Here is a 26,359-nt window from a genome sequence, read left to right as displayed (position 1 = left end):
GAGCAGGGTGGTAGAGATGGATCTTGGGAAGATTTAGCAGTGCCTTGAAAGCAAGCTACCTCAGGGAATTCCAGTACAGTTTCATCTGGTAGAAGAGGTTTAATCTCTTCAGATGGAGGCAGGATGACTGCTTCTTCAGTGCAGACTGTAGGCTTGGTGGATGGTTCCTCAGGGCAGATCATTACAGGTTTATCTGTCAAAGTAGACTCAGCAGAATCTAGGTTTCAATGTGTCCACCATCATCATGATTAACCCATATGTCTCCTTTCCAGTTTTCAGGATCCTATTCTTCCCAGTCAATACCCTCAATTTAACAGCAGATATCCTGCAAAGCTGGGAATTAAATATAAATTGTAATTCAGCCACCCACACAATGAGACTTCCAGGTCTGTTTTTTAGAAATCTCTAGTCTATGGCTTCAATAAATGAGAGTTTCTTTCCGGGCATACATGTCCTTCATGCAGTGCTTGAACTGGGAATTTTAAGCCTTAAGCACATCCCTTTCTTTAACTGTATCCAGCATCTTTACAAACAACCAGCTAACATCATCATACGTTTTAACTCCACAAAACTCTGTTAAGGTGTCCAATACACTGTTACTCAGTGTCTTACCTGTTATAAGCATTTGAGTGATAGTATCCGAAAGTGATATTTTGCATATCTCCAGGGTCAATTCACACCATAGGCTATCAGTGCCATCTTGATAATTGGAAATAGAGTCAATAATGTCTTTTAATCTAATCAGATTAGAGAACCAATTCCAAAAACCCCAGAACCAACTCAGAAATCTCATCTTTCAGATTCTATTTCTAAAGAACCACTATTGGTACCAAAATCTCTTAGTTAGGGTTCTCCAGGGAAACAGAACTGACAGGATATGTATGTAAATACTAAGACATTTATTATAGGAATTGGCTTACTTTACTTTGGAGGATTGACAAGTCTGAATTCCATAGGGCAGGCCATATGTTAGGAACTACAAAGAAGGTTTCAATGAATTCCCCAAGAGAAGCTGGCTGGCTGAATTAGAGTTAGAAATTCTCATTTCTGACTGCTAAAGTCATTACTTCTTTTGAAGCCTTCAACTGATTGGATGTAACTTCTCTCATCAGTGAAGGCAATCTCATCAGTTGATTGTAGATATAATCAACCATAGAAGGTGTGCTAGTTTGGATATATTATGTCCACCCAAAAGCCATATTCCTTAATGCAATCCTGTGGGGGCAGATGTATTAGTGTTGATTAGGTTGGAACCTTTTGATTTAGTTTTTCCATGGAGATGTGACTCACTCAACTGTAGGTGATAACTCTGGATTATTTCCATGGAGGTGTGGCCCTGCCCATTCAGTGGGTCTTGATTAGTTTACTGGAGTCCTATAAAAAGAGCCACACTGGCCCAGATGCTTGCTAATGCTGACACTTGGAGACACCTGGATATGCAGACAGAATGACATTAGCTAAGAGAAGAAGCCCAGAGTCTGCCATGGGATATGCTAAGACAGGACCCCCAGGCACTTAGAGAGAGATGTCCTGGGAGAAAAATCAAGAATGCACAGGAGCTGAAAGAGGAGCTGGAAAACAACCTGGGATCAACAGATGCCAGCCAAGTGTCTTCCCAGCTAAAAGTTTTCCTGGTGCCATCAGCCACTCTTCAGTGAAGGTATACTTTTGTTGGTGCCTTAGTTTGGACACTTTTATGGCTTTAGAACTAAATTTGTAACTTAATAAATCCCATTTATAAAAGCCAATCCATTTCTGGTATTTTGCAAAATGGCAGCATTAGCAAACTGGAACAGATTTAATCAACTTACTGATGATTTCCTTTTTCTATTTCAAATTGCACTTAACATTAAAACCAGAAAAATAAATAAATCCATAATATTCAGAAAGTAAATAAAACAATTCTTATATGTCACTGATGTGTTGTCTATGTGGAAAATACAAAATATTCTGTAGTCAAATTATTAGGAAAAAATATAGCATTTGGCAAGGTGGATAGCTATGATTTAAATAAAAAATTAATTGTATTTACATATACCAGCAACACTTAGAATACATAATTATTTAAAAAGACAATGTAATGATTAAGTTCACATGTCAACTTGGAGACTTTAAAAATTTTATTTTATTGTTATTGACATCTAAGCTAATTCTATAATATTATAGAATGTGATATCCCTGTGGATAATTCTTTGAAATTTGTTGAGAGTATCCTTATGGTCAATTTGTGATCATATTCCATGGAAGCTTGAGAAGAGTACGTATTCTCTAATTCTTGGGTACAAAATTTAAATGTATGTATGTGTATGTTTATTTGTGTGTGTGCAAATACGTAACTTTCAATAGGGTAGTCTTTTCAGCAAATCAGAACAATTGAGCCATTTTTTTTTCTGTCTAAGATTGACTGTAACTAGGAAATTTAGAGACTCAAAGCAACAAAAATGATAACATCAGATTCCTGGATCTTGTCAATTATGTACTGCTATTTTAATTAGTTCAATTTAGTATTTAAAAACAATTGTGTATCTATCTATAAATTCATTTGCCATTTTATTCATGATATTTTCTGCATGACTTTTTTTTCCTCAGCCAAGTGTTTTATTCTGTTTTCTTTTAAGGGATTAGCAAGATGAAACTTAAGGAGCAAAAGAGAAACTTGTTCTCCACGATCTTGAATCATAGCTTGTCCCTGAGGAAAGAAACACAGAAATGTCTTGCTGACTAGAAAGAGAGTCTGGATAAGCCAATGGAAGGGAAAGGAAAAAAATAAATCCCCATTAAATTTTTTTTTTCAATCAGATAGAACTATCCCTACACCTAAGGTAAATTGGCCATTCCCACTCTTAATATATTCCTTCTGACTGTGGAATATACTTTTACAAATTTATATCCTTTTCAAATATTCTCTGAATGTCAGAGTTAACTAGATTTCACCTGTATTCATTTGCTCTGTGCAGGGCTGAGAGTATAACATAATTTACCTGGAAGGTGTCTGGGGATGGCCTGATGTAAGTCTTCTGTTGTTAACCCTAGCATAATCCATTCTAATTTTAACAACAAAATGCAACTTAAATATAAGCAAACCGATAGAACATATAATGCTATGGCCAATATTAATTCTAATTCTGCTGTTGTTGTGCTGTCTCAGTTGGCAACTTCCATTTCAATATGAAAACTATAAATGAAATGCCTTGACCAAAGTGAACAATTCCATGATTTAATAGTTTGTACATTAAAGCATTACTGATCCTTGTTTCTCAGACAGTTTAATCATACTCAGATCATATCTTTCTTTTGGAGTCTCTGGTAGTTATACAAGCTCTGTTACTTTGTTTAAAAAAAGAGGGAGAGAACAAAAATCACTATATCCATGTACGTTCTAACATCGATAAATAGCTACTGGAAAATTATTTACTCCTCAGCAACCTTTTTCATACTCTTTATGACTAATTTGTAGTCATATGAAATGTTGCATTTGGTCAAATTTCCATATTGGGTACAAATAAAAATGTAGCAAGTATTGTTGATGCTTCATCCAGATCCCCCTCACATAGTTTTTTCCATGTGTATGCTGTTTGCCCCTTTGTCTGCTATTGCTTTCAAAAGTTTGAGGCTTTTTTGAGGGTTGCCTTTGGATTCTAGAGCCCTCATTGCCACTTGGATGGCACTCCTTAACCAAAGATTGAGGAGTGTGAGAATATGAAATCTTCAGTCTCCTTGCTCTGGTTCACAAGTCTCAGGCATTGCTAGTTCTACAGAATCTCTCCTTGGATTCAGGCTGACACTATCTTCTGTGGGTTGTCCTGAAGTGGCTATCCCACTAGGCCTCCTCCTCTTCCCATTCCTGCTTCCCTTACCCCCATACTGGTTTTCCTGGGAGCACTTCCATATAACTCACTTGCACAAGGATCCTTGCAACAGATTCTCCTTCTGGGAACTTAACATAGAGAGATGTAGCCTCAAAATCATGGGTAAAATGGACTTTATCCTTATCTTTATTTTGACAGAAAACATACCTGTTTACTTTTTTTTAGACTGCCTTAACACAGTCAGTTTAGAGACTGTTTTTGCAATACAAATACTAACACATTTTTTTTTTTTTTTGCTTTGGGTCACGTTCATAATTTATTAAGTAATATTCCTCATATGCAGATGATACAAAAGTCATGGAATTTTCAGGGCTCATTATTATCCATAAAGATATAATAAGCTGGCTGTGACAGTATGAGAAATTACCAAGCATTCTCTTGTGTATACTATGGTTTATAGTCACTTTTCCCCATTGAGTTCTATGTGAGAATGTTAAATTTTTTGAGACTTCATTATCATTTTCAGAATTCTTTGACCATTGAAATAAACTGAAAGTAGGGGCTATTAGCATTAATACAGCTGGACAGGTCACTGAGAAAGCTGCAAAAGTAAATATTGTTCTTTCTTTTATAGAATTTTTGATGTAGAGTATGGCTAGGGAGATAGTTCCTTTGAAAGGGCAAACAATTAGACATTTGATATTGAATAAGCTCAAATATTTGTAGCTGGGTCAAACTTTGTTGGTTGCCTAGGAAGAGAATGTATTCGTGAGAGAAGCCAAATAGGAGAAAGATAATTTTCACAAATGATCAACACATCAAGAGATAAAATAGAAGTTGGACACCTAAAAAAGGTTTCACCTGCCATCACAGAGTACAGGAGAGTGAGTAGAACAGAAAATGAGAAACCGAGAACAAGGGACAAGCAAATGATATGGAGTTCCTTGAAAGTGTTTGGCTAGGCAGAAGAGAGATTTATTTTATGTCTACAGAGTCTATGATACTTAAATGTGCTGTAAGAATGAAAAAATTTAAATTATACAATTAGAAAGCATGCTTTTATAGGTTAACTCAAAATTTTATTGTAGTACATAAATTCCATTTACCCCTATCATTTATGCAGTATTTATGAAGCTTGTTTATTCCTAGTCCTGAAAGGAAGACTCGGTAAGCTACAAAAATTCAAAATTAGAGGCAGGCAAGACGGCAGCATATGGAAGTGTGGAATTTAGTAAATCCCCTAGAGTGACTAGTAAATAGCCAGGAACAACTAGTAAATAGCCTGGAACAACTGTTTGGGGGACATCCATGACTGGACACAAATCATATACCCCTCTGGAACGGGTGGGATGGCTGAGATCACAGCATAGAGCTAAATGGAAATATCCTCAGCTAGATTGTGGTGGTGAATGCATAACTATGTGATTATAACATGAATCATTGATTTTTTTACTTAGGATGGATTGTATGGTGTGTGAATAAAACTATTTAAAAAATAAACAGAGGGACACAAGTACTGGAGAAAATGTGGAGAGAGGTATGTTCCTAGTCCCTGTTGGGGAAGTAGCCCATCTGGAGGGTAGTGCAGTGGTTCCCCAGGAAGCTAAGAATGCAGTTGCCATATGTTCTTTCAAACCTGTTATTGGGCACATGCTTGGAAGAACTGAGAGCAGGGACATAAATAGACATTTGAACACCATTGTTTAGAGCAGCATTTTCACAATTTTCAATGGATAAAGGTAGCTTAAGTGTATATAAACTGATAAACAGAATGGTGAACTGTTGTGTATACATAAAATGGAATACTGAATGGCAGCAAGAAGGAATGAAGTTGTGAGGTATGCAACTAGGTGAATAGGCATTGAGGAAAGTGTGTTGAGTGAAATAAGCCAGAATTGAAAAAAACAAACATTATCATGCCTCCCTAAAATGACTAACTATAATGTTCAAACTCTGAGAACTGAATCTGAGAGCATAAGTTATCAGGGGAAGGTCAAGTCCTAGATTGTAAGCTCTTACACTAGTCACATCCATTCATGAGTTCTAACAGTTGTTTCTAAATTCTGAGATGTTGAGCTGTTTGTGTGCAACTTGGTTGGTCCCTGTAACTTCAGTTATCTGTGTGACACCTCAGACTTAAAGCCAGAGTTTGGCAGCTATGAATGTTAACATTAGCCCATTAGCCCATAAAGCCCAAGAAGCTGAAAAAAGAGCTTCAATTAGAGACATGAATGAAATGGACTTGTTTGGGACTAAGATAAGTTAGACTATTGGGTAAAGGACGATATTGATGGTGCTTTAAAACTTCAACTTCTGTGTGAGATCAAAGGAAGAGATATTTATTTGTGAAAAATCTATATTTTTTATAGCACACTATATAATTTAACTTGTATGGTCAGTTTATTCAAACACCAAAATTACATGGAAACTTAAATAGGGGGTGAGATCTGGTTGGTTTGTACAGGTTAGTGTGAAGCCCTGATATATCCTAGAGTAATTGGGCAGAGAATAAAAAGTAATTGCAAAGCCCCCTGGAGGGACGGGTGGGGGGGATTGGAGATATAGAAATTCCCCACCTGGGGAATTTCTGATATTCTCACAAGCATTGGGGATTATCATTGCAGTAGGCCAATCCCTTGACCTGGGGCTTGCACTTATGAAACGTGTTAACTGCAAGGGAGATGCAAGCCTATTTATAATTGTGCCTAAGAGTCACCCCCAGAAAACCTCCTTTGTTGCTCAGATGTGGCCTCTCTCTCTAAGCCAACTCTGCAGGTAAACTCACTATCCTCTCCCCTACATTGGACATGACTCCCAGGGGTATAAATCTCCCTGGCAATGTGAGACATGACTCCTGGGGAGGAGCCTAGACCCAGCATTGTAGGATTGAGAAAGCCTTCTGAACCATAAGGGGGAAGAGAAATGGGACAAAATAAAGTTTCAGTGGCTGAGAGATTTCAAATGGAGCCAAGAGATCATTCTGGAGGTTATTCTTATGCATTATATAGATATCCCTTTTTGTATTTTTTTATTCAATTTTATTGAGATACATTCACATACCATAGAATCATCCAAATTGTACAATCAATTGTTCACAGTATCATCATATAGCTGTGCATTCATCACCCCAATCTGTTTTTTGAACATTTTCCTTGTACCAGAAAAAGTAATAATAAGAATAAACAATAAAAGTAAAAAAGAACACTCAACTCATCCCCCTTCCCATACTATTTTTAATTTAGCATTTGTTCCCATTTTTCTACTCATCCATCTATACACTGGATAAAGGGAGTGTGATCCAGTGGATTTCACAATCACACTGTTACCCCTTATAAGCTACATTGCTATCAATCATCTTCAAGAGTCAAGGCTACTGGGTTGCAGTTTGATAGTTTCAGGTATTTACTTCTAGCTATTCTAATGCATTAAAACCTAAAAAGTGTTGTCTATATTTTGCATAAGAATGCCCACCACAGTGACCACTTGACTCCATTTGGAATCTCTCAACCATTGAAACTTTATTTTGTTTCATTTTGCATACCCCTTTTGGTCAAGAAGATGTTCTCAATCCCACAATGTCGTGTCAGGATTCATCACTGGGAGTCATATCAGTCATATCCTGTATTGCCAGGGAGATTTACACCCCTGGGAGTCAGATCCCACTTAGAGGGTAGGGCAGTGAGTTCACCTGCCGAGTTGGCTTAGCTAGAGAGAGAGGGCCACATCTGAGCAACAAAGAGGTACTGAGGGGGAGAGTCTTAGGCACACTTACAAGCATGTTTAGCTTCTCCTTTGCAATAACTAGTTTTGTAATGGAAAGTCCTGAGATAGAGGGCATGGCACACCAAACCGCCAGTCCTCAATGTTTGTGAGAACATCAGCAACAATCCAGGTGAAGAAGCCCAACACCTCTGCATTTTCCCCCAGCTCCACAGAGGGGCCCTGTGTATATATTTTTATTCTCTGCCTAAATTACTTTGGGATGTGTTGCTATTTCACACTAACCTATGCAAACCCACCAGATTTCACTTCCTATTAAAAGTTCCATGTAATTATGGTATTTGAATAAACTATACAAGTTAAATTGTTTAGGAAATATGGGTCCTGCACTAACTAAACATCTCATCCCTTGGTCTCACATGGAATTTGAAGTTTTAAAACACAGTCAGTGTTGTTCTTTACCCTTTGGCCCAATTTTCCCCAGTCCTAAGCACATCTTCTTTACTCACATCTCTAATTGGAGTCTGGAATCTTTGTCAGCCTTTTCAACACTTCCTTTATATGCACTAATACTGACATTCATATCTGCCAAGTTCTAGCTCTGAGTTTCAGCTGTTACACAAAGTTCCGGGGATAATCAGGTTATAAACAAAGGGATCAGAATCTCAGAATCTGGAGATAGCCATTACAATTCAGGAAAAGGTGTGACTGCTGTAAGAGCTTACAGTCTAGGGACCATTAGAATAAGCATTCCCCTGATAAACTGTGCTCTAATATTCAATTCTGAGTTTACACATTGTGGTTAGCCCATATTGGTTAGGCATTATAGTATTTGCCTTTGTTTCTGGTGTAGTTCACTCAAAATGTTGTCTATAGGATCCATTCACCTTGCTGTGTGTCTCACAGCTTTACTCCTTGCAGTTGCTCAGTATTCTATTGTATGCAAACACAACAGTTCACCTTTCTGTTCCTCAGCTGATGAACCTTTAAGCCACCTCCACCCATTCCAAATAATGTATACTATCTCCATAAATACCAGTGTGCAAAAGTCCATTCATGTCCCTGCTCTCAGATCCTCCAAGTATATGCCACCTAATGAGGTTGCAGGACCTTATGGCACCCACATGCTTAGCTTCTTGTGGTACTACTCCTCTGTCCTCCAGGAAGGCTACACCATTCTGCCTGTTAACCAGCAGAAAATACATACATCCCTCTCTCCATGTTTTCTCCAGCACTTTTATACCTGTTTATATTTTTCCATACAATTTTATAGAGCTATATTCACATACTATATAATTATCCACAGTGTACAATCAGTTGCTCATGATATCATCATGCCGTTGTGCATTTATCACCACAGTCAGCACTCGAACATATTGATTACCATGAAAAAAAGTTTTTTAATGAATAATAAGAAAGATAATAAAAAGAAAAATAAAATATCATACAATAGTAGGGTCAGACAACACCACTACAAAGAATCCCACATCCCTCCCTTATATTCCAATCTCATACACATTTAGCTTTTGTATATTACCTTTGTTACATTTTATGGAAGCATATTACAATGTTACTGTTGACCATAGACTCCAGTTTGCTTTGATTATATATTTTGTCCCAATACCATCCCCTTTCCAACATGCTGCATGGTTGAAATTCATTTGTTCTCCCACATGCAAGAATAGTTTTATATTTGTACATTTAGTCACAATAATTGACCACTCCAGTTTTTGCTAAGTTAAACAGCCCCAGTCTTTATCTTCTATATTTACCTGAGGTGTCATTCATGCACCTAGCCCACCACTTTCAGCTTTACTGATGGACATCTTTGTTCGGTGTACTTACAATATTGTGCTACCTTCACACAGTATTATGCTATGTATTTCTGGATGTATAAAGTCAATCCTGCTGAACATTCTGTAGTCCTCCAACATCAAATGCCCAATCTCTACTTTCTTTCTATATCCTGGTAGCCTATGTTATCATCTTTCACCTCTCAAAGTTTGCTCATTAATGGTAGTTCATATTAGTGAGACCATAGAGTATTTGTCCTTTTGTTTCTGACTAACTTTGCTCAACATAATGTCCTCAAGGTTCATCCACATTATTGTATGTTCTGTGCCTTTGTTCTGTCTTATAGCTGTGTAATATTCCATTGTGTGTATGTATGTACCACAGTTTGTTTATCCACTCATCCATTGATGTACATTTGGGCTGTTTCCATCTCTTGGCTATCATGAATAATGCCATGGTAAACATCAGTTTACAAATGCCTGTTCATGCTTAACTTTCAGTTACTCTGATTATATACCTAGTAATGGAATAGCTGGGTCATATGCAAATCTATACTTAGCTTCCTGAGGAACCACCACACTGTCTTCCAGAGTGGTTGCACCATTCTACATTCCCACCAACAGTTAATAAATGTGCCTCTTTCTCCACATCCTCTCCATCACTTGTAATCTTCTGTTTTTTGGATAATGGCCATTCTGGGAGGTGTGAGAGGATATCTCATTGTGGTTTTGATTTGTATTTCCCTAATAGCCAGTGAAGTTGAGCATTTTTTCATGTTTTTGAGTCATTTGTATTTCCTCTTCAGAGAAGTGTCTGTCCATGTATTTTGCCCATTTTTTGATTGGGTTGTTTGTCTTTCATTGTTGAGTTGTAGGATCACTTTATATATTTGGGATATTAAACACTTATCTGATATGTGGTTTCCAAATATTGTCTCCCATTGTGTAGGCAGCCTTTTTACCTTTCTGGAAAAGTCCTTTGATGTACAAAAGTGTTTAATTTTTAGGAGATCCCATTTGTCTATTTGTTTTTTGGTTTCTCGTGCTTTGGGTGTAAGCTCTAGGAAACCAGCACCTATCACAAGATCTTTAAGATACTGCCCTACATTTTCTTCTAAGAGTCTTGTGGTCTTAGCACTAGTGTTTAGGTTTTGATCTATTTTGAGTTGATTTTTATATAAGGTGTATGATAGGAGTTCTCTTTCATTCTTTTGGAAATGGATATCCAGTTCTCCAAGCACTATTGATTGAAGAGAATGCTCTGCCCCAGTTACTTTGGCTTGACTGCCTTATCAAGGATCAATTGTATGTAGATGTGAGGATCTATTTCAGCGCACTCAATTCATTTCCATTGGTCAGTATATGTATCCTTATGCCAGTACAATGCTGTTTTGAGCACTGTAGCTCTGTAATATGCTTTGAAGTCAGGTAGTATGAGACCTCTCTCCTTGTTCCTCTTTCTCAAGATATTTTTGGCTATTTGGGGCACCTTGCCCATCCAAATAAAGTTGGTTATTGATTTTTCTATTTCTGCAAAGTTAGCTGTTGGGATTTTAATTGGTATTGCCTTGAGTCTATAAATCAGTTTAGGTAGAATTGACATCTTAATTATATTTAGTCTTCCAATCCATGAACATGGTATGTTCTTCAATTTTTTAGGTACTGTTTGATTTCTTCTAGCAGTTTCTTGTAGTTTTCTTTGTATAGGTCTTTTGTGGGTTTCATTATGTTTATTCCTAAATACTTGATTGTTTTGGTTTCTATCATAAATGGAAATTGTTTCTTGATTTCTTCCTCTTGTTGCACATTACTTGTGTATAAGAACACTACAGATTTTTGCTTGTTGATCTTGTAGCCTGCCATTTTGTTGTATTCATTGACTAGTTCTAATAGTTTTGCTGCAGATTGTTCTGGATTCTCTACATATAGAATCATGTCATCTGCAAAGAGTGAACACTTTACTTCTTCCTCTCTAATTTGGATGATTTTATTTCTTTTTCTTGCCTAATTGCTCTAGCTAGAACTTCCAGTGCAATGTTGAATAACAATGGTGACATTGGGCATCCCTGTCTTGTTGCTGATCTTAGAGGGAAAGCTTTTAGTCTTTCCCCATTGAGTATGATGTTAGCTGTGGGTTTTTCATATATTGCCTTTATCATATTGAGAAAGTTCCCTTCTATTCCTATCCTTTGACGTGTTTTCATCAACAAAGGATGTTGAATTTGTTCAAATGCCTTTGCTGCATTGATCAAGATGATCATGTGGTTCTTCTGTCTAGATTTATTGATATGGTGTATTACATTAATTCATTTTGTTATGTTGAACCAGCCTTGCATACCTGGAAAAATCCCACTTGATCATGGTGTATAATTCTTTCAATGTGCTGCTGGATTCAATTTGCAAGTATTTTGTTGAGGAATTTTGCATCTATATGCATTAAAGAGAATGGTGTAGAATTTTCTTTTTTTGTGGTATCTCTATCTGACTTTGGCATTAGGGTGAGTCATAGATCGAGTTAGGTAGCTTTCCCTCCTCTTTAATTTTTTTGAAGAGTTTGAGCAGGATTGGTACTAATTCTTTCTTGAATCTTGGTAGAATTCACATGTGAAGCCATCTGGTCCTGGGCTTTTCTTTTTTAGGAGCTTTTTAATGACTGACTCAATCCCTTTACTAGTGATTGGTTTGTTGAGGTCATTCATTTCTTCTTGAGTCAATGTTGGTTGTTTATGCTTTTCTAAGAAGTTGTCCATTTCACCTAAGTTGTCTAGTTTATTAGCATATTGTTTAGTTGCTCATAGTATCTTCTCATTGTCTCTTTTATTTCTGCAGGGTTAGTAGTTATGTCTCCTTTCCCATTTCTGATTGCATTTATTTGCATCCACTCTTCTTTTTTTTGTTAGCCTAGCTAGGGGTCCCTCAATTTTGTTGACCTTCTCAAAGAAACAACTTCTGGTTTTGTTGATTCTCTCTATTGTTTTCCTGTTCTCAGTTTTACTTTTTTTGCTCTAATCTTTATTTCTTTCCTTCTGTTTGCTTTGGGGTTAGTTTGCTGTTGTTTCTCTAGTTCCTCCAGGTTAACAGTTAGTTCCTCAATTGTTGCTCTCACTTCTCTTTTAATATAGGTGTTCAGGGCAATAAGTTTCCCTCTCAGCACTGCCTTTGCTGCATCCCATAAGCTTTAATATGCTGCATTTTCATTGCCATTTGCCTTGAGGTATTTACTAATTGCTGTTGTAATTTCTTCCTTTACCCACTGGTTTTCTAAGAGGGTGTTGTTTAGACTCCATATATTTGTGAATTTAACAATCTTCTGCCTGTTATTTATTTCCAACTTCATTCCATTACAATCCAAGAAAGTGTTTTGTATAATATCAATATTTTTAAATTTGTTGAGACTTGCTTTGTGACCCAACATGTTGTCTATCCTAGAGAATGTTCCACGAACACTTGAGAAAGATGTGCATCCTGCTGTTGTGGGGTGTAGTGTTCTATAAATGTCTGTAAAGTTTAGTTTATTTATCATACAATTCAACATCTCCATTTCCTTATTGATCCTCTGTCTGTATGCTCTGTCCATTGATGAGAGTGGTGTATTGAAGTTTCCAACTACTACTGTAGAGTTATCTACTTCTCCTTTCAATATTCTCAGAATTTGCCTCATGAATTTTGGGGCACTCTGGATGGGTGTATAAATATTTATGATTGTTATGTTTTCTTGATGAACTGACCCTTTTATAATATATAGTGTCCTTCTTTCTGTCTTCTAATTTTTTTTTTTTACTTTTGAAGTCTATTTTGTCTGATATTAATATAGCAATTCCCACATTTTTCTGGTTGATGTTTGTGTGAAATAACTTTTTCCAACTTTTCACTTTCAGCCTATGTTTGTCCTTGTGTCTAACGTGAGTTTCTTGTAGACAGCATATAGATGGGTCCTGTTTTTTAATCCATTCTGCCAGTCTGTGTTTTTTCATTGGGGAGTTTAATCCATTAACATTTAGTGTTATTATTGTAAGGGCAGTATCTTATTCTACCATTTTGTTTTTTGGATTTTCTATGTCATGTCTTATTTTTTCCTCTCTGTCCTTTTACTCTTCCTGATAACCTTCATTTCTACACTCTTCTGCAAACCTCTCTCTCCAGTCTTTTCCAATCAGTCTGTAGCACTGCCTTTAGTATTTCTTGTAGCACTGGTCTCTTATTCACAAACTCTCTCAGTGTCTGTTTGTCTGAAAATATTTTAATCTCTCCCTCATTTTTGAAGGACAGTTTTGCTGTATATACAATTCTTGGTTGGCTGTTCTCTTTCAATATCTGTGCTTGTTTGAATGTATTATGTCCCCCAAAATGCCATTATCTTTGGTGTAATCTTGTGTGGGCAGATGTTTCAGTGTTGATTAGATTGTGATTCTTTGAGTGCTTCCATGGAGATGAGACCCACCTAATTGTGGGTGATGACTCTGATTGGATAGTTTTCATGGAGGTGTGGCCCTGCTCATTCAGCATGGGCCTTGATTAGTTTACTGGTGCACTGTATAAGCTCAGACAGAAGGAGTGAGCTTGCTATAGCCAAGAGGGACACTTTGAAGAATGCACTGGAACTGAGAGAGGAGCTTCAGCTTACAGAGACATTTTGGAGACAGCCTTTGAAAGCAGACTGTTGCTCCAGAGAAGCTAAGAGAGGACAAATGCCCCAAGAGCAACTAAGAGTGACATTTTTGAGGAGCTGAAGCCTAAAGAGGAATGTACTGGGAAAAAGCCATTTTGAAAACAGAACTGTGGAGCAGATGCCAGCCATGTGCCTTTCCTGCTAACAGAGATTTTCTGGACACCATTGGCCATCCTCCAGCGAAGGTACCCAATTGTTGATGTGCTACCTTGGACACTTTATGGCCTTACAACTGTAACTGTGTAACCAAATAAACCCCCTTTTAAAAGCCAATCCAACTCCTCCAGGAAAGTAGGTAGAAAGCCAGGAACTGCGTGGACTGGACACCACAGAGCAATCTGTCTTTGGGCATACTTCATACAACACTCATGAAAATGTCGAACTGCTGAGATCAGCAAAATCTGTAAGTTTTTGCGGCCAGGGGACCCGCGCCCCTCCCTGTCAGGCTCAGTCCCGTGGGAGGAGGGGCTGTCAGCTCCGGGAAGGAGAAGGGAGAACTGCAGTGGCAGCCCTTATCGGAAACTCATTCTACTGATCCAGACTCCAACCATAGATAGACTGAGACCAGACACCAGAGAATCTGAGAGCTGCCAGCCCAGCAGAGAGGAGACAGGCATAGAAAAAAAAAATAACACGAAAAACTCCAAAATAAAAGCAGAGGATTTTTGGAGTTCTGGTGAACACAGAAAGGGGAAGGGAGGAGCTCAGGCCTTGAGGTGCATATGCAAATCCCGAAGAAAAGCTGATCTCTCTGCCCTGTGGACCTTTCCTTAATGGCCCTGGTTGCTTTGTCTCTTAGCATTTCAATAACCCATTAGATCTCTGAGGAGGGTCTTTTTTTTTTTTTTAATCCTTTTTTCTTTTTCTAAAACAATTACTCTAAGAAGCCCAATACAGAAAGCTTCAAAGAATTGCAGTTTGGGCACGTCAAGTCAAGAACAGAACTAAGAGAGCTCTGAGACAAAAGGCAATAATCCAGTGGCTGAGAAAATTCACTAAACACCACAACTTCCCAAGAAAAGGGGGGTGTCCGCTCACAGCCACCATCCTGGTGGACAGGAAACACTCCTGCCCATCGCCAGCCCCATAGCCCAGAGCTGCCCCAGACAACCCAGTGTAATGGAAGTGCTTCAAATAACAGGCACACACCACAAAACTGGGCGTGGACATTAGCCTTCCCTGCAACCTCAGCTGATTGTCCCAGAGCTGGGAAGGTGGAGCAGTGTGAATTAACAAAGCCCCATTCAGCCATCATTTGAGCAGACTGGGAGCCTCCCTACACAGCCCAGCAGCCCAGAACTGCCCTGGGGGGACGGCACTCACCTGTGACATAGCACAGTCATCCCTCAACAGAGGACCCGGGGTGCACAGCTTGGAAGAGGGGCCCACTTGCAAGTCTCAGGAGCCATACGCCAATACCAAGGACTTGTGGGTCAGTGGCAGAGACAAACTGTGGCAGGACTGAACTGAAGGATTAGACTATTGCAGCAGCTTTAAAACTCTAGGATCATCAGGGAGATTTGATTGTTAGGGCCACCCCCCCTCCCCGACTCCCCAGAAACACGCCCCACATACAGGGCAGGCAACACCAACTACACACGCAAGCTTGGTACACCAATTGGGCCCCACAAGACTCACTCCCCCACTCACCAAAAAGGCTAAGCAGGGGAGAACTGGCTTCTGGAGAACAGGTGGCTCGTGGACGCCACCTGCTGGTTAGTTAGAGAAAGTGTACTCCACGAAGCTGTAGATCTGATAAATTAGAGATAAGAACTTCAATAGGTCTACAAACCCTAAAAGAACCCCATCAAGTTCAGCAAATGCCACGAGGCCAAAAACAACAGAAAATTATAAAGCATATGAAAAAAACAGACAATATGGATAACCGAAGCCCAAGCACCCAAATCAAAAGACCAGAAGAGACACAGCACCTAGAGCAGCTACTCAAAGAACTAAAGATGAACAATGAGACCATAGTACGGGATATAAAGGAAATCAAGAAGACTCTAGAAGAGCATAAAGAAGACATTGCAAGACTAAATAAAAAAATGGATGATCTTATGGAAATTAAAGAAACTGTTGACCAAATTAAAAAGATTCTGGACACTCATACTACAAGACTAGAGGAAGTTGAACAACGAATCAGTGACCTGGAAGAAGACAGAATGGAAAATGAAAGCATAAAAGAAAGAATGGGGAAAAAAATTGAAAAAATCGAAATGGACCTCAGGGATATGATAGATAATATGAAACGTCCAAATATAAGACTCATTGGTGTCCCAGAAGGGGAAGAAAAGGGTAAAGGTCTAGGAAGAGTATTCAAAGAAATTGTTGGGGAAAACTTCCCAAATCTTCTAAACAACATAAATACACAAATCATAAATGCTCAGCGAACCCCAAATAGAATAAATCCAAATAAACCCACTCCGAGACATATACTGATCACACTGTCAAATACAGAAGAGAAGGAGCAAGTTCTGAAAGCAGCAAGAGAAAAGCAATTCACCACATACAAAGGAAACAGCATAAGACTAAGTAGTGACTACTCAGCAGCCACCATGGAGGCAAGAAGGCAGTGGCACGATATATTTAAAATTCTGAGTGAGAAAAATTTCCAGCCAAGAATACTTTATCCAGCAAAGCTCTCCTTCAAATTTGAGGGAGACCTTAAATTTTTCACAGACAAACAAATGCTGAGAGAATTTGCTAACAAGAGACCTGCCCTACTGGAGATACTCAAGGGATCCCTACAGACAGAGAAACAAAGACAGGACAGAGAGACTTGGAGAAAGGTTCAGTACTAAAGAGATTCGGTATGGGTACAATAAAGGATATTAATAGAGAGAGGGAAAAATATGGCAAACATAAACCAAAGGATAAGATGGCCGATTCAAGAAATGCCTTCACGGTTTTAATGTTGAATGTAAATGGATTAAACTCCCCAATTAAAAGATATAGATTCACAGAATGGATCAAAAAAAATGAACCATCAATATGTTGCATACAAGAGACTCATCTTAGACACAGGGACACAAAGAAACTGAAAGTGAAAGGATGGAAAAAAATATTTCATGCAAGCTACAGCCAAAAGAAAGCAGGGGTAGCAATATTAATCTCAGATAAAAAAGACTTCAAATGCAGGGATGTTTTGAGAGACAAAGAAGGCCACTACATACTAATAAAAGGGGCAATGCAGCAAGAAGAAATAACAATCATAAATGTCTATGCACCCAATCAAGGTGTCACAAAATACATGAGAGAAACACTGGCAAAACTAAAGGAAGCAATTGATGTTTCCACAATAATTGTGGGAGACTTCAACACATCACTCTCTCCTATAGATAGATCAACCAGACAGAAGACCAATAAGGAAACTGAAAACCTAAACAATCTGATAAATGTATTAGATTTAACAGACATATACAGGACATTACATCCCAAATCACCAGGATACATGTCGGGAGCCGAGCCGTCTAACCCAGGACCCAATGGCACAGCCTTGGGACTAGATGTCGGGACCCGAGCCGTCGGACCCAGGACCTGATGGCACAGCCTCAGGACCACCCCGGCCAGTATCCACTACCTCAACATGCCGCACAGCGGCGGACGAGCCGACCCGACCATCCCCCGTGAAAGCTGCTATTCCTGCAGTTCCCCTGCAGGAACAATAATCCCTCTAAGTCTTTTAATCATTGTGCTTGTTCTTTGCCTTTTTCTTTACTAATGTAATAATTTGGGATATACTCTGGATAATAATCAAAGATATGACAAAGTGTTGGGCACCTTCCGATGATTTTACCTTTCGATGAACCCCCTCCTCCACCTATGAGAAAGCAGCCACCCCGTTTATCCGCCTGAAGCCCCCTTGCCCCTTTCCAGACATCCTCCTTTACACAAGTTCCCCATTTGACATCCAAAAATATTTCACTGAGAAAGTGATTAGAAGGCCAAAGCAGAAGCAATGTAAACCACGTAATTCATCACCCAGTTCCTTGACAGGCCCCGTTGTTTGCTGAGGTTAGAACTGAATCAGGGTCAACACGCTCCACTAGTGCCTTATGGCTGGCCTCGGGCAGCCAGAACATACAAGAAATTCTTTGGGCACCCACCCCACGGGCTTATGGTACGAGAGTAGTTCCTTGTATGAGCCCACAGCTAATTTACTTTAGGTACAAAAACAAGCCCTCCTAAATAATTAAAAATAGCCAAAACAGAGATCATTGCTGAGAACAAGGAAGAATATTATGAGGAACTTGGAAGGTCTGCACCGGAATAGAGTTGTCTTAACATAGGGATGAAAACACACACTGCTCGGTCCCCCCGCCCTGTTCGGACCCCAATGTCCCCTGGAATTGAGTAACAATGGTTTCGTGATTTATATGCTGTGCTTGCCAGCTCTCACCCGCGTGATCCAGGTGCAGAGCTTATGTAACTTTGAGCTATAAAAGAAAATCACTTTTTCATTAAAATTGTCAGAGCCTTGAGCTTTGTCCCAGATACGCTTGTGTCTGATGTTTTTCTTGCAGCGCCGACGCCGACCCCCACTTTAGGACCCTGTCACGTTTGCTGAGGCAGGACCTCGGCAGATACACATACTTTTCTAGTGCTCATGGAACTTTCTCCAGAATAGATCATATGCTGGGACATAAAACAAGCCTCAATAAATTTAAAAAGATTGCAATTATTCAAAGCACATTCTCTGACCACAATGGAATACACTTAGAAGTCAATAACCATCAGAGACTTAGAAAATTCACAAATACCTGGAGGTTAAACAACACACTCCTAAACAATCAGTGGGTTAAAGAAGAAATAGCAAGAGAAATTGCTAAATATATAGAGACGAATGAAAATGAGAACACAACATACCAAAACCTATGGGATGCAGCAAAAGCAGTGCTAAGGGGGAAATTTATAGCACTAAACGCATATATTAAAAAGGAAGAAAGAGCCAAAATCAAGGAACTAATGGATAAACTGAAGAAGCTAGAAAATGAACAGCAAACCAATCCTAAACCAAGTAGAAGAAAAGAAATAACAAGGATTAAAGCAGAAATAAATGACATAGAGAACAAAAAAACAATAGAGAGGATAAATATCACCAAAAGTTGGTTCTTTGAGAAGATCAACAAGATTGACAAGCCCCTAGCTAGACTGACAAAATCAAAAAGAGAGAAGACCCATATAAACAAAATAATGAATGAAAAAGGTGACATAACTGCAGATCCTGAAGAAATTAAAAAAATTATAAGAGGATATTATGAACAACTGTATGGCAACAAACTGGATAATGTAGAAGAAATGGACAATTTCCTGGAAACATATGAACAACCTAGACTGACCAGAGAAGAAATAGAGGACCTCAACCAACCCATCACAAGCAAAGAGATCCAATCAGTCATCAAAAATCTTCCCACAAATAAATGCCCAGGGCCAGATGGCTTCACAGGGGAATTCTACCAAACTTTCCAGAAAGAACTGACACCAATCTTACTCAAACTCTTTCAAAACATTGAAGAAAATGGAACACTACCTAACTCATTTTATGAAGCTAACATCAATCTAATACCAAAACCAGGCAAAGATGCTACAAAAAAGGAAAACTACCGGCCAATCTCCCTAATGAATATAGATGCAAAAATCCTCAACAAAATACTTGCAAATCGAATCCAAAGACACATTAAAAAAATCATACACCATGACCAAGTGGGGTTCATTCTAGGCATGCAAGGATGGTTCAACATAAGAAAATCAATCAATGTATTACAACACATTAAAAACTCGAAAGGGAAAAATCAATTGATCATCTCAATAGATGCTGAAAAAGCATTTGACAAAATCCAACATCCCTTTTTGATAAAAACACTTCAAAAGGTAGGAATTGAAGGAAACTTCCTCAACATGATAAAGGGCATATATGAAAAACCCACAGCCAGCATAGTACTCAATGGTGAGAGACTGAAAGCCTTCCCTCTAAGATCAGGAACAAGACAAGGATGCCCGCTGTCACCACTGTTATTCAACATTGTGCTGGAAGTGCTAGCCAGGGCAATCCGGCAAGACAAAGAAATAAAAGGCATCCAAATTGGAAAAGAAGAAGTAAAACTGTCATTGTTTGCAGATGATATGATCTTATATCTAGAAAACCCTGAGAAATCAATGATACAGCTACTAGAGCTAATAAACAAATTTAGCAAAGTAGCGGGATACAAGGTCAATGCACATAAGTCAGTAATGTTTCTATATGCTAGAAATGAACAAACTGAAGAGACACTCAAGAAAAAGATACCATTTTCAATAGCAACTAAAAAAATCAAGTACCTAGGAACAAACTTAACCAAAGATGTAAAAGACCTATACAAAGAAAACTACATAACTCTACTAAAAGAAATAGAAGGGGACCTTAAAAGATGGAAAAATATTCCATGTTCATGGCTAGGAAGGCTAAATGTCATTAAGATGTCAATTCTACCCAAACTCATCTACAGATTCAATGCAATCCCAATCAAAATTCCAACAACCTAATTGCAGACTTGGAAAAGCTAGTTATCAAATTTATTTGGAAAGGGAAGATGCCTCGAATTGCTAAAGACACTCTAAAAAAGAAAAATGAAGTGGGAGGACTTACACTCCCTGACTTTGAAGCTTATTATAATGCCACAGTTGCCAAAACAGCATGGTACTGGCACAAAGATAGACATATAGATCAATGGAATTGAATTGAGAATTCAGAGATAGACCCTCTGATCTATGGCCGACTGATCTTTGATAAGGCCCCCAAAGTCACTGAACTGAGCCATAATGGTATTTTCAACAAATGGGGCTGGGAGAGTTGGATATCCATATCCAAAAGAATGAAAGAGGACCCCTACCTCACCCCCTACACAAAAATTAACTCAAAATGGCCCAAAGATCTCAATATAAAAGAAAGTACCATAAAACTCCTAGAAGATAATGTAGGAAAACATCTTCAAGACCTTGTATTAGGCGGCCACTTCCTAGACTTTACACCCAAAGCACAAGCAACAAAAGAGAAAATAGATAAATGGGAACTCCTCAAGCTTAGAAGTTTCTGCACCTCAAAGGAATTTCTCAAAAAGGTAAAGAGGCAGCCAACTCAATGGGAAAAAATTTTTGGAAACCATGTATCTGACAAATGACTGATATCTTGCATATACAAAGAAATCCTACAACTCAATGACAATAGTACAGACAGCCCAATTATAAAATCGGCAAAAGATATGAAAAGACAGTTCTCTGAAGAGGAAATACAAATGGCCAAAAAGCACATGAAAAAATGTTCAGCTTCACTAGCTATTAGAGAGATGCAAATTAAGACCACAATGAGATACCATCTAACACCGGTTAGAATGGCTGCCATTAAACAAACAGGAAACTACAAATGCTGGAGGGGATTTGGAGAAATTGGAACTCTTATTCATTGTTGGTGGGACTGTATAATGGTTCAGCCACTCTGGAAGTCAGTCTGGCAGTTCCTTAGAAAACTAGATATAGAGCTACCATTGGATCCAGCGATTGCACTTCTCGGTATATACCCGGAAGATCGGAAAGCAGTGACACGAACAGATCTCTGCACTCCAATGTTCATAGCAGCATTATTCACAATTGCCAAGAGATGGAAACGACCCAAATGTCCTTCAACAGATGAGTGGATAAATAAAATATGGTATATACACACGATGGAATACTACGTGGCAGTAAGAAGGAACGATCTCGTGAAACATATGACAACATGGATGAACCTTGAAGACATAATGCTGAGCGAAATAAGCCAGGCACAAAAAGAGAAATATTATATGCTACCACTCATGTGAACTTTGAAAAATGTAAAACAAATGGTTTATAACGTAGAATGTAGGGGAACTAGCAGTAGAGAGCAATTAAGGAAGGGGGAACAATAATCCAAGAAGAACAGATAAGGTATTTAACGTTCTCGGGATGCCCAGAAATGACTATGGTCTGTTAATTTCTGATGGATATAGTAGGAACAAGTTCACAGAAATGTTGCTATATTATGTAACTTTCTTGGGGTAAAGTAGGAACATGTTGGAAGTTAAGCAGTTATCTTAGGTTAGTTGTCTTTTTCTTACTTCCTTGTTATGGTCTCTTTGAAATGTTCTTTTATTGTATGTTTGTTTTCTTTTTAACTTTTTTTTTCATACAGTTGATTTAAAAAAGAAGGGAAAGTTAAAAAAAAAAAAAAAAAGAAAAACAAGGAAAAAAAAAGATGTAGTGCCCCCTTGAGGAGCCTGTGGAGAATGCAGGGGTATTCACCACCCCACCTCCATGGTTGCTAACATGACCACAGACATAGGGGACTGGTGGTTTGATGGGTTGAGCCCTCTACCATAAGTTTTACCCTTGGGAAGATGGTTGCTGCAAAGGAGAGGCTAGGCCTCCCTATATTTGTGCCTAAGAGTCTCCTCCTGATTGCCTCTTTGTTGCTCAGATGTGGCCCTCTCTCTCTGGCTAAGCCAACTTGAAAGGTGAAATCACTGCCCTCCCCCCTACGTGGGATCAGACACCCAGGGGAGTGAATCTCCCTGGCAACGTGGAATATGACTCCCGGGGAGGAATGTAGACCCGGCATCGTGGGACGGAGAACATCTTCTTGACCAAAAGGGGGATGTGAAAGGAAATGAAATAAGCTTCAGTGGCAGAGAGATTCCAAAACGAGCCGAGAGATCACTCTGGTGGGCACTCTTATGCACACTTTAGACAACCCTTTTTAGGTTCTAAAGAATTGGGGTAGCTGGTGGTGGATACCTGAAACTATCAAACTACAACCCAGAACCCATGAATCTCGAAGACCGTTGTATAAAAATGTAGCTTATGAGGGGTGACAATGGGATTGGGAAAGCCATAAGGACCACACTCCACTTTGTCTAGTTTATGGATGGATGTGTAGAAAAATAGGGGAAGGAAACAAACAGACAAAGGTACCCAGTGTTCTTTTTTACTTCAATTGCTCTTTTTCACTCTAATTATTATTCTTATTATTTTTGTGTGTGTGCTAATGAAGGTGTCAGGGATTGATTTAGGTGATGAATGTACAACTATGTAATGGTACTGTAAACAATCGAAAGTACAATTTGTTTTGTATGACTGCGTGGTATGTGAATATATCTCAATAAAATGATGATTAAAAAAAAAAAAGCCAATCCATTTCTGGTGTTTTGCATCCTGGCAGCATTAGCAAATTAGAAAAGTATCTTAAACATATATCACTGTCTTCTTGCCTCCATGGTTTCTGTGGAGAAATCTGTACATAGTCTTATCGACCTTCCCTTGTATGTGATGGATTGCTTTTCTCTTGCTGCTTTCAGAATTCTCTCTTTGTCTTTGACATTGGACAATCTGATCAGTAAATATCTTGGAGCAGGTCTACTGGGATCTATTCTGTTTGGTGTATGCTGTACTTCTTGAATATGTAGTTTTCTGTCCTTCATAAGAGTTGGAAAATTTTCAGTGAATATTTCTTCTATTATTCTTTCTGCCCCCTTTCCCCTCTCAATCTCCCTCTGGGACATCCATACACATATATTTGTGTGCTTCATGTTGTCACTCAGCTCCCTATGACCTGGCTCATGTTTTTCCATGCTTTTCACCATCTGTTTGTGTGTATGAATTCAAATGTCTTGTCTTCCAATTCACTAATCCTTTTTTCTGCCTGTTCAAAGCTACTGTCGTATCCCTCCATTGTCTTTTTCATCTCCTCTGCTATGTCCTTCATTCCCATAAGTTCTGCCATTTGTTTTTTCAAGTTTATGAATTCTTCTTTATGGTCACCCAGTGTCTTCCTTATATCCTTCATCACTTTTGCTATATCTTCTCTCAGTTCATTGGCTTGATTTTTTAATTGATTTAGGAGATTTGGTTGAATGTCTTTAATTATTTCTTCCCTCAGTTCATTGAATTGATTTAACATTAATTGTCTCAATTCTGGTATCTTTGTTGAACTATTAGTTTGTTCCCTTGGCTGGCCTGTATTTTCGTGTTTCCTATGGCTCGTTATCTTAAGCTGTCTCAGCATCTGATATTCTTGATTAGTTTATTCTGGGGTTTGTTTTCACTCTTTTACCTAGGGTTTTCTTGTTGGTTTGCTTTGTTCTCTAACCTTTGGTGTTCAGTTCAGCTTATTCTAGACCTCAACTGAGTTTCTATTTAGTTGATCAGAGTTTTTCACCTCTTGATATTCTGTGTCTTGCCCTGCTTCTATGTAGCCTTTTTGTGAGAGGGCCTCCTCAGATATGGCCAACTCCAGTTAGGTTTTTCCAGTCCAGAGAGGTGCAGGTCTCAGGTGGAGGATATCAAATTTCCCTGAGAATGAGACCCTCCTGCAAAGCCCTTGGACTCTGTGCTTTTCCTCTCCTGTCCAGCAGGTGGTGCTTGTCAGCCTGCAGCTCCCTCACCAGTGTAAGGAGGTGTGGAGCCTTTTGTTCTCCTGGTTACCCTGACCCTGTCAGGGGCATGGCTAACTGAAATTCCTTTCTGAATTCTAGCCCCTGGGGTCTGTGTTTCCTAAAGTAGAGCTGCCACTGGAGCTGGACCACAGCCCCCTTTCCTTGTGGGAGGTTATGCCCTTTAGGGAATGTTTCCCTGTGGACTTATTGCTTTGTCTCTCAGACCTATCTTAGCTCTTCTCTTGCCTAGGCCCAAATTGCAAGTCTTTGAGGTTTTCTGTAATGGGATACTTAGAATAGTTATGTAAAAACAAATAAACAAACAACAATAAAAAAAACAGAAAAAAGATTTAAAAAGAAAGGTTTAATATAGACTATTAAAGGAAAGCACTTCAGTCTTATTATCTCTTCCCACTGGATAGTTACTCTGAGAGGCCTTTAATTCACACTTACAGTTCTGATGGGCTACTGAAATGCAAGAAAAATAAATAGTTGGACAGCAATTAGGGAGTAAACAAGAAACCAGAAAAACTGGCTTTTCAGAGAAGGGATCTGGTTTCTGGGGTTTGCCTATGTGTCTGATTCTGTTTGAGCCCAGCACTTCTCCATATTATGTTCACCCCCAACTCCAAAAGTCTCTATATGTTTTTTTTTCTTCTGTTTTTTTTTTTTTGCTAGCTCTGTCTTGTCTCTACTGTGTTGATTGCTCCCATATTTTCCAGTGTCTGGTCTCAGTTTATGGTTGGGGTTTTTGTTCAGTAGTCTGAATTTGTTAATCAGTTCTGCAACTGGGGCTGGGTTGAGCCTCCTTCCTGGTTCCCAGCATGGATGGCCCCTCCTCCCTCAGGAAACCAGCAACAAACCAGTCTGCCCTGCCTGGCAGGGAGCAGCATGGGCCCCCTGGCTGTGAGAACTTACAGATTTCACTGATCTCAGCTGCTCCTCATGTTCAAGACTGTTGTATAATGTGTGTCTGATTTCCCTGAGGTGTCTGTTCCACGCAGTTCCTGGCTATCTACCAGCTGCCCCAAAGGAGTAACTAAGACCCACACCTCACCACTCTGCCATATTGCCCCCCCCTTTTTGGTTTTAATATATTAGAATATCTGTTAACTGCAACCCAGTATCCTTGATTGTTGAAGATGATTATATATCTATATAGCATACATGGTGTGACTATGTGATTGTGAAAACCTTGTGGTTCACACTCCCTTTGTCCAGTGGATGGACAGATGAGTAGAAAAATGGGGAAAAAATAAATGAATAATAGGAGTGGAGGAGGGATATGGGATGTTTTGGATCTTCTTTTTTACTTTTATTTTTGTTCTTATTTTTAATTTTGAGAAATGAAAATTAAAAAAAATTGATTCTGGTAATGAATGCACAGTTATATGATGGTACTGTGAACAACTGATTGTCCATTTTGGTTGACTGTATGGTATGTGAATATATCTCAATAAAATTTCATTTAAAAAATTCAACATTATAAAGGCAAAGTTTTATGTTATTAAAATCTGTTACCTTTTTAAAAAGACAAATAATTTAAAAATCTGCTTTGAGTGAAAAATATAAGAATTATAATGTCAATTGCAGGATTATATAGCCAAATTCATAATACCTGATGAAAGCCATAAGAGAACTTCTTAACATATATTAATTAAAATAAAATTCTCAGAGTGTTTACCACAAACACTCAGTAGAATGCTGTTCTAGTTTGCTAATGATGCCATTATTCTAAATACCAGAAATGGATTGGCTTTTATAAAGGAGGTTTATTTGGTTACAAAGCTAGCATCTTAAGGCCACAAAGTGTCCAAGGCAGGGCATCATAAATAGGGCACCTTCACTGGAGAAAGGCCGTTAGCATCAGGAAAACCACTGTTAGCCAGGAAGGCAAGTGGCTGGCAATTTCTTGCTCCCAGGCTGCATTTCAAAATGGTGTTT

Source organism: Choloepus didactylus, chromosome 3 (genome assembly GCF_015220235.1).
Source record: "Choloepus didactylus isolate mChoDid1 chromosome 3, mChoDid1.pri, whole genome shotgun sequence".
Lineage (NCBI taxonomy): Eukaryota > Metazoa > Chordata > Mammalia > Pilosa > Megalonychidae > Choloepus > Choloepus didactylus.
The sequence above is the reverse complement of the archived record's forward strand: the minus strand, read 5'-3'. Positions refer to the sequence as shown.